An 8731-nucleotide genomic window follows, 5' to 3' on the forward strand; every position below is an offset into this window, starting at 1 on the left:
TTTGGAAATAGCAGGCCAAAAGCTTAGAAAGTTTTCTGCTAAGCGTTAGTTCAGTCTCTGAAAACCCGCCTAGACTGCTTTAGGTTAGAAAATGTATTGCCCATTCCCTATCAGGGAAATGGCCATTTGGGATAGAATCCACAGCTGAGAGGATCAATTTCTACTAGGTAGGCAAATAGAGTAAGTTATTAGTAAAGACAGGTTTGATTGATAGATAGTTGGGCAAATGTGGAATTAGTGCAGGCAGGGTGGCTGTAATCACGGTGGAGAAAACCAACCTCAAAACACCTCCACAGCAAAGAGCTCCATCTAGAGATTTAAGGCGGGAGCCAGGGGTCTTCGACGTCTATTGCTTTTTTTCTTTTAGGGGTTAAGTTTGTTAGATTTTACCCTTGTCTAGCAAGAGGAAATCTTCGCAAAGTTTTGCCCTCTTTCCCACCTCCCAGACTTATTTCCCAGGTGACTGAGTGACAAAACAAAACTTCAAAGTCTCTCCAGCATCTGGTAGCAGAGTTTCAATGATTGCTGGTAATCAAAAGAAAGGACCTAGGCAGCTCATTTTCTCACTCTTTGTAATGATGATGTCTTCCACACAACGAGAAAAAAGCCGGGGGCACTGGGCTCTTGGAATGTTGTGAGATAACAGGATTTCATATGGATGCTGCTACTACCCCCCCACACACCCCCCTTACCACTCACTCCCCTACCCAACCCCCCAACCCCCTCTCCCATAGCCAGGATCTCTGTGTACCCTTGGGGTGGCAGAGCTGTTGAGCACCCCTCAGGTACACACTACTACCACACCCTCGTGGACCGCTTCTAGAGCATTCTCCCCATATCTGTTGGCAACATCAAATCCAAAAGTTTGAATCATTTACATCCTGTGGAAGATACTCTCTGGAAATCTTAACTCTGGGAGTATATCAATCACATCACTTCTGTTTATTCATGAAAGAAACCATCTCATCATCTTGAGTATTTCTAAGTCAAATCTCTTTTGATTGATGCTTGATTTCTTCACTGAATTCAAGGAAATTCCAAGCAGAAACCTAGGATCCGAATGGCTGAAGTTTGTTGGTTGAATGACTGGCCAGAAGGGACCTGTGGACCCAGCCAATCATTAAGAATCTAATCAAGTAGTGACTCCACTGACTAGAACTGTTTAGTCTGTTATTCTTTGTTGTTCAGGGTAGGGGAAAACTGGAGCCTGACAGCTGGTGAATTGTACCGACTTTCCATTTAGAGCTCAAGAATAATGTTCAGTAATGGAATCAAAATTTGACTTGTGACCTGGCATTTTATCACTGCAAGTGAATGTTCTGTTGAAACTAAGGGATTTATTATGTTGTTTGGAAAATGCTGTTCTTGTGGGCATGTGTGTAAATCTTTAAAATTTCAAATCTGTCCAGGACTCATCAGGGTGTCAGGTTGACAGTTAAAAAGCTGCTGTAGTTTTTCCTTGGAACTGGGGGCGGGGGCGGTTGGAGGGGGAGCTGGGAGACAAACAGACAACAGACAGCATGAAGGCAAGATTGTCTTCAGCGCCTCAGAGTTCACATTTTGCACAGATCACCTTTATATGCCAGGAAATGATTTAATTTCCACATGTGGTTGGTCATTCCCTGTACTCTTGAAGGAGTTGGCAAAATGGCAAATACAAGCTGTCAGCGTACCTATTAGGAACATTATGCCGAGGGCACACACAAATTTAACAAAAGGTGTTGAACGGTACTTGGTCATCACAGACTTAGGCTACGTTTGAACGTATGACCTTCTGGGGAAGGACCCTGGCAGCCATTTAACAGTCTCCACTGGGCCCTTCAGCGCTACATGCTAGGCTGCCTGGTTTTGAAAGTTTTTTTATCCTTTTAAAATTAGAACAGGGCTATGATGAGCCAATTTACTGCTGTTCTGTGTAATTTAGGTTATTCACTCAGTGAAATATAGAGGATGAGAACCCAGTTAAGGCTCTATGTTTCAACTTCAAAGATCTCAATTTATTCCTGCCAAAGTGTTAACACTTATACTGGACATGGAACATTAGAGCAGCACATCCTGCCTCAGCCAGAGAGCTGTTGCTCCGATTGCAGCTGCACTTCAAGATTTCTTCTTTCACTTGTCATTGGTCATCCCTCTCTCCCACTCCCCAATGGGGTGGTCTGTTGGAAAGCATGAGTAAGTTTTCCAGGTTTGGAGACTAGGGACACAAAACCATCACTCTCTCTTAGAGGTTTGGCCCTCGTATGTGTTTGGTATTTTCGGTGTGATGCTCACACCACAGAGCTTGAACGTGTACTGATTAAAGACATTTTCGTAATGATATTACGACTACACAATTCCATTCTAATTTGGCATTGCTTTAGAGTTTCGACAGCTGTAATTGGCTCTCCTTCGAAGCATTAAAACATTTTGTTTTTCTGTGGCTCCGCATTGCTAGATGGGAATTTGCTTCTTTGTGCCCAGCCTAAAGGGCAGATGTCACTAAGGGCTGCGGGCCAGACTGGGCCTCTGTCTCCAGGAGCCTGAGGTCTGAAATGCTCGCACCTGAGATGCCCCACCAATGATGCAGGCAATCCAAAGAAACCCTGTACTACTTCTGGGTGTTTCTCTCGAACTACGGGCTGGTGATGGAAAATAGATTCTTTTTCACTTCACAATCAGAAATTAAACTTCATGAAAACTGCTCTAACTGGAGAAACTGGTTGCCAGTGTAGGGAGTGAGTGGGTGAGGAAGCATGGGCTTCTTTGACCTTGGGGGATCCTGTGTTAACCTTCTCTAGGCATAGAGAAAAACACTGCTGCTCCTCAGTAATCTTTCCATATAACCAAACACACCCTCATTAGGGTTTGCTTTTTTTTTCTTTCACCTTCTCACCTTCTTTAATTAAACCCTACTCTTTAACATCCCAGCTGAGCAGCGGCAGGGAAGACTGAGAAATGACAGGAAGGCATTTTCCTTTGTTCATATGTTTTGTTTTGTTTTCATCACCAAGAAGAGGATCAGTAATGAGGAGATGGATCATTCTTTCATTTCAAGCCATATGAGGAGTATGTTCTAGGAGATAATAAACAAGCATATAGTGCAAATAAGAGAAGTGAGAAAACAGATTAATAAAACCTTTGTTCCCCCTTGATTAAACTCTTGCAAAATTGTCATCAAACTATATTTAAAAGGCTAAAAACATTATGTACCTAATATTTCATTTCATTAAATCAGGTGAGCAGTAGTATAATGTCAAAATGTGGCCAATAATAGAAAAATAATATCAAAAGACTTGTACTTCTTAAATAGTCACCTGGCCACATTCTGAGTAAACTCTCTTCCTAGTATTCTTCATGGTTTGGATAGAAACTGAAAAAAAAAAAAGACATGTCTGCCCATCCTGGGTTATGAGGATAAATGAAATGATATACATATACCCCCAGCCTGGTGCCAAAGTTAGCTCTCACTTAATGATAGCTATTGTTATTTCTTCTACTATTACAGTTGCTCTTTAGTGGCATCTGTGTTAAATATATGCAGAAGAACACAGTACGGCTGTATACTCTGTAATTCTCAAACCAGAGGGCCAGTGGCTGATTCATAAACAAAGTGTCCTCATTTTGAGGATTTCTTAGGACTCAGCAGTGACTTTTTTGCTGTCCTTCCCATTCTAAACAGATTATCTGCTTTTTGCTGTGGTCTGGATGTTGTACTGATACCTTGAGAAGTCCCCATTATCTACTCCCTGCAGTTCACCAGCTTTTCCTCGAAACGCAGCTGCCAGTAAAAATGAGAATTGGCAAAAGCCAATGGGGTGTATGATTGGTCTGTGGGATTGTTATCTTATCTGTTGTATCCAAAACATGTTCAAGATACTGGTACAGCTTGGGCTTTACTGTTTCAGCAGCACTGAAGAATTGAAATAACGATGTTTTCTGATTTTTGTTTTGTTAAAGAACTATTGAGTGAGAAGGGATGGATGTAGGTGAGAATTGGGAGGAGAGCATCTGGGGATATAGATTTTAACCTCTACCTCTAACACTGACAGCCCAAACAATTCTTACCATTTCTAGACCTTGCTTTTCTCTTCTGTGAGATGGGAATAACAGTAACTGCCTAGGTTCTTGTACACAGTCTTTGGGAGTGTCTAATAAAATAATGGAGATAGTAATACTTTGGGAAAAACTCCAAGAAAATTTCAAAATAAAGGCTTTATAACCAGTAATAATTTACTTATATTAATGGTCCACTGATTCCTCAGTTGTATCAAATGACTTAGAATATTTTAGTTATTCTGCTTATTTCAAAAAGAATAATAAATAGTAACTCTTAAGCTTTGATGGCATTGATTTTTTATTGAAGTTGTAGGCTGATAACCAAGGTGAAACTCTTGAGCAAGAATTCTGTGTATATAATGGACGATTATAGGTATCAAAAGGAATTTCAGTTCATGATATGGTGGTGTGTTTCTTTAGGCTGTGAATTGACTTATCCACCTGTGATTATTGCTGCTACTCACTGCAAGCTGTTGCTCACTAAAGGTTACTTTTTCGATTCAGCAGGACATAGTTTCCTTTATAAGGAAAAATCTGGAAAACGTGATTTATTATTTCCTTTCAAAACATAATTTCCCCCAAAACTTGTTGCTAGGTGTTAAGGCCTGTGTAACTTGTATTCTCCGTGTAGTAGGCATTGAGTAAAATAATGGTAACCATCTGTATTAGTCAGCCAAAGGTGTGCTGATGCAAAATACCAGAAATTGGTTGGTTTTTATAAAGGGTATTTATTTGGGATAGGAGCTTACAGATACCAGGCCATTTAGCATAAGTTACTTCCCTCACCAAAGTCTATTTGGAGCAAGATGGCTGCTGACATCTGTGAGGGTTCAGGCTGCCTGGGTTCCTACATTCCTGGGGCTTGCTTTTCTTTGCTTCAAGTTTCCTACCTTCCTGGGGCTGGCTTCTCTTTCTGCTGCATGCTGACTTCCCGGGACTCCAGCTTAAGTCTTCAGCATCAAACTCCAACATCAAAACTCCAGCATCAGAAACCTAATCATAACTTAATCATGCTCAGGTACAGATCAGATTACAAGCATAATCCAATATCTATTTTTGGAATTCATCAATTATATCAAACTGCTACACCATCCCTCTGTAGTGTGTGAATCTTAGGAGTTGAAGAATAACTAAAAGTATAAAAATCCCATGTGTGGAGTTAATTTAGAAGCTGTTAGTAATTTGTCAGATATAAGCTCATGTATCAACTCAGCACCACACTCTAGCAAAAAAAAAAAAAATTATGCTGCTTTTTGTAGTGTCAAAAGTATTATAGCAAATATAGGAGGAAAATGATGCATGAGTAAATGTTGTTTTTAAAAAATCTTCAGTTCTGAGTTTTCTATGATCTGCTCCAAAGAGAATCCTAATGCCAAGGCCACTTCTCTTATACTGTAAAATCTTCTCTCCTCTGTCACCATCTGGAGAAGGACTTTTTTTCCTCTTTTTCCAGTTTTTTCTCCCTTTAATAGCTGTTTTTGATAATAAGTTGCCCTTAGGGAGAAAAATGATAGAGGAATAGAAAGATAAATGGAAGTTAAAAAGGAACTAGAAGGAAATAGAAAATAAGAAAGATTTTCAAGAATATTTGTATCTCCTAGAGTCCCTTTGATAGTAAAAATGAGGAACTTGAGAAGATAAGTGAAATTCGTGACCTGACACATTGCCTAATATGAGGTGATAATGGTGCTCAGCTTTCACAGGGCAGCCCCAAGGGTCTGCCTTTGGAGAATTCATCACATATTCTACGAAAGCAGGCCCCTGACTAACTCATTTCTCGTCTGAAGACCTTGGGGAAACCAAGTGGTATAGGCATATGCCTGAAAGTTAGAGTACATTGAGACAAGGGGTGGATATTTAAGTTTATTAAAAATGAGTTAAAGATAGTACAATGACAAGATGATCTCTTTTGGTGACATCACAGTAATGTGTTGGTGCCAGGAGGTTCAGTTGGTCACTGAATCAAGCCATGGACTCAATACTCAAGTTGATCATTTCATTCTCAGCCCTTTATTATTAAATTTTCAGTAAAATCACTGTTTGAATAAACAGTGAAACATGCTTATTATAATGGAAACCTGTGTCTTGTAAAGTAAAAAGTCAAAGTCTCAACCTTGTGTCCTCATTTCCCAGCTCTTTACCAGAGATATTTGCAGTGACATTTTAGACATTGTTTACATATATAATGGGTTGAGAATCAAAGGACAAATTCCTTGAGGTGGAATTTTGGAGTCAAAGTTTTGTGCATTTCAAATGTTGAAAGAAAATTCTAGTTGCATATTGAGCCATATAAATGGACATGATCACCTCATGTGAACACAAATAAATACATGGCTAGAGTCAGGTGAAAGCCCAAACTTGGCCCCATCTCTAGACTGCACTGAGTTAGTTCAGAGAAGGTGGACTAGTAGGCAATGCTGCCCCCCCCCCCACCCCCATGGGCTTTGGAAATTTGTAGAAGGGTTCTGCTGTTGTCATGATTGGGAAGGCAATTAGGGGAGAAGTGAGTAATAGGTAAATGTCATTTAAAAAAAAAACTTCAGTTCTTAGTTTTCTATAATGATCTGGTTTGAGGAGAATCCTAATGCCAAGGCCACATTGCTAGTACTCTAAAACCAGCTTTTTTCTGTCATGTAGAGGGTAGATGTTAGATGTGGCGACAGTGCCACACAATGAAAATTTATCCTATGTCCCATACAATTTACAGACATTTTGGTGAGCATTCATGTTGGCGAAGAACCTATTTATTGTTGTAGGCACAGTCTAACTACATTTTGCATGTATATTTAAAGTATATATGTATGTATTTGTCATGGTTTCAATATACATTGAATTTCCCAGGAATACAAACACCACGTGAATTGAGACTTAAACATTAGGCAGATTGCATCACTGTGGCATGTATGTCACTAAACCAATATATCTTTATTGGTCTATATTTATTACGAACACATTCGGTGTGATTCTATATATAATCTGATGATACTACCACTATGCCTAAGCTTATACATAATGATGTGTATTATATAAATTATTTTCCCTTTGGTTCTTTTTAATATTTCATTTTAGGGCATTATATTGATTTTAAAAGCATATATGTATTAAATTCTATTATCTATTAATTGTATTTCATTTTAAATAATGACTTAAATATGTAAATAGGTTATACTACAAAATATTTGTTGTAAATAGGGTCAGCTGTGTTTGACAGAGCTGAAATCCATTGTTCTAGAGAACATCCCCATTCCCCAGTTCTGATGGGATGTGCTGGCTCATGTGGCCCCCAGCTCCCTGACTCCCTTTGGCTTGTTCAGGCTTGTGGGTCCTTCTTTCACCCTGCAGGCCCCAGAACCCACAAGTTAAGAATTGCTCCCATATTACAAGCAGCCCAGCCAGGCCAGTTCTGCCCAGCTCTCCTCCAGAGGCGAGGGGAATTTGTGAGCAGAAGAGCTTCTCCCTGTTCCTAGGAAAAAGCAAGTCAGTTAAGCTAGTAACCATGAAGCATGCTGAAGAGGAGTAAACACATGAAGGTACACAGACACTGCCTGAGGCCTTTCAAGAAGGCCTGGTAAGTGATTATCACTGATCATGCAGGGGACAAGAAGCTGCATGCATAGGAGAAAATACTTGAAGTAGGTGGGTGGTGAAATCATATAGAAGCAGAGAACATTGCTGTTGCAATTATTATTATTTTCAACTGGAAAGAGTGCCATAAAGTTTTTCATTATTAAAGTAATACATGCTTCTTTTTTAAAAGGTATAGAAAAGTCTGAAGAATTAAAGTAAGTTGTCTATAATCCTATTACCCAGAAATGATCATTAATATTTGGCGTATATTTGTCCAAAGTGTTTACTCTACCCATATACATAATTATATATGTATATTGTACAAGGATGGGATCATATCATAAATCTGAATTATTGTCTGAGTTGTCCCTTAAAAATACATTATATGGGGAAGCAGATTTGGCTCAACTGATAGAGCATCCACCTACCATATGGAAGATCCAGGACTCAAACCCAAGGTCTCCTGACCCATGTGGTGAGCTGGCCTGCATACAGTGCTGATATATGCAAGGAGTGCTGTGCCTCGCAGGGGTGTCCCCCTCATAGGGGAGCCCCATGTTCAAGGAGTGTGCCCCGCATGAAAAAAACACAGCCTGCCCAGGGGTGGTGCCACACACATGGAGAGCTGATACAGCAAGATGATGCAACAAAAAAGAGACAAGATTCCTGGTGCTGCTGACAAGAATGCAAGTGTACACAGAAGAACACACAGCGAATGGACAAAGAGCAGACAATGGGGGGGGGGGGTAAATATAAAATGATCTTTAAAAAATACATTCTGTGTATATCATATATCATATATGTTAATGCTACTCATATTTTCCTTTATGTTTGCTTCAAGTCCACCTCATGTTTATCATACTTCTAAAAATAGTTAACAATGTACTATACCTACTATACCTAAAAGCCGAGACAAATTTCTTTTAATTTGTTCCTCTTCACTAGAACATAGGCTTCTTGATGATAGGAACCTTGTAACCCCAAAGACCAGAAGAGCACTTGCATATGGTACTCAGTAAGAATAAATGAATTAATATATGCATCTACCTATTCCCCAAAATTAAGATATTAATTTAATAGATAGAAGCATTAGGAGATATTTTTCCTTCATCTCATATAAGAAAAA

Source organism: Dasypus novemcinctus, chromosome 11 (genome assembly GCF_030445035.2).
Source record: "Dasypus novemcinctus isolate mDasNov1 chromosome 11, mDasNov1.1.hap2, whole genome shotgun sequence".
Classification (NCBI taxonomy): domain Eukaryota; kingdom Metazoa; phylum Chordata; class Mammalia; order Cingulata; family Dasypodidae; genus Dasypus; species Dasypus novemcinctus.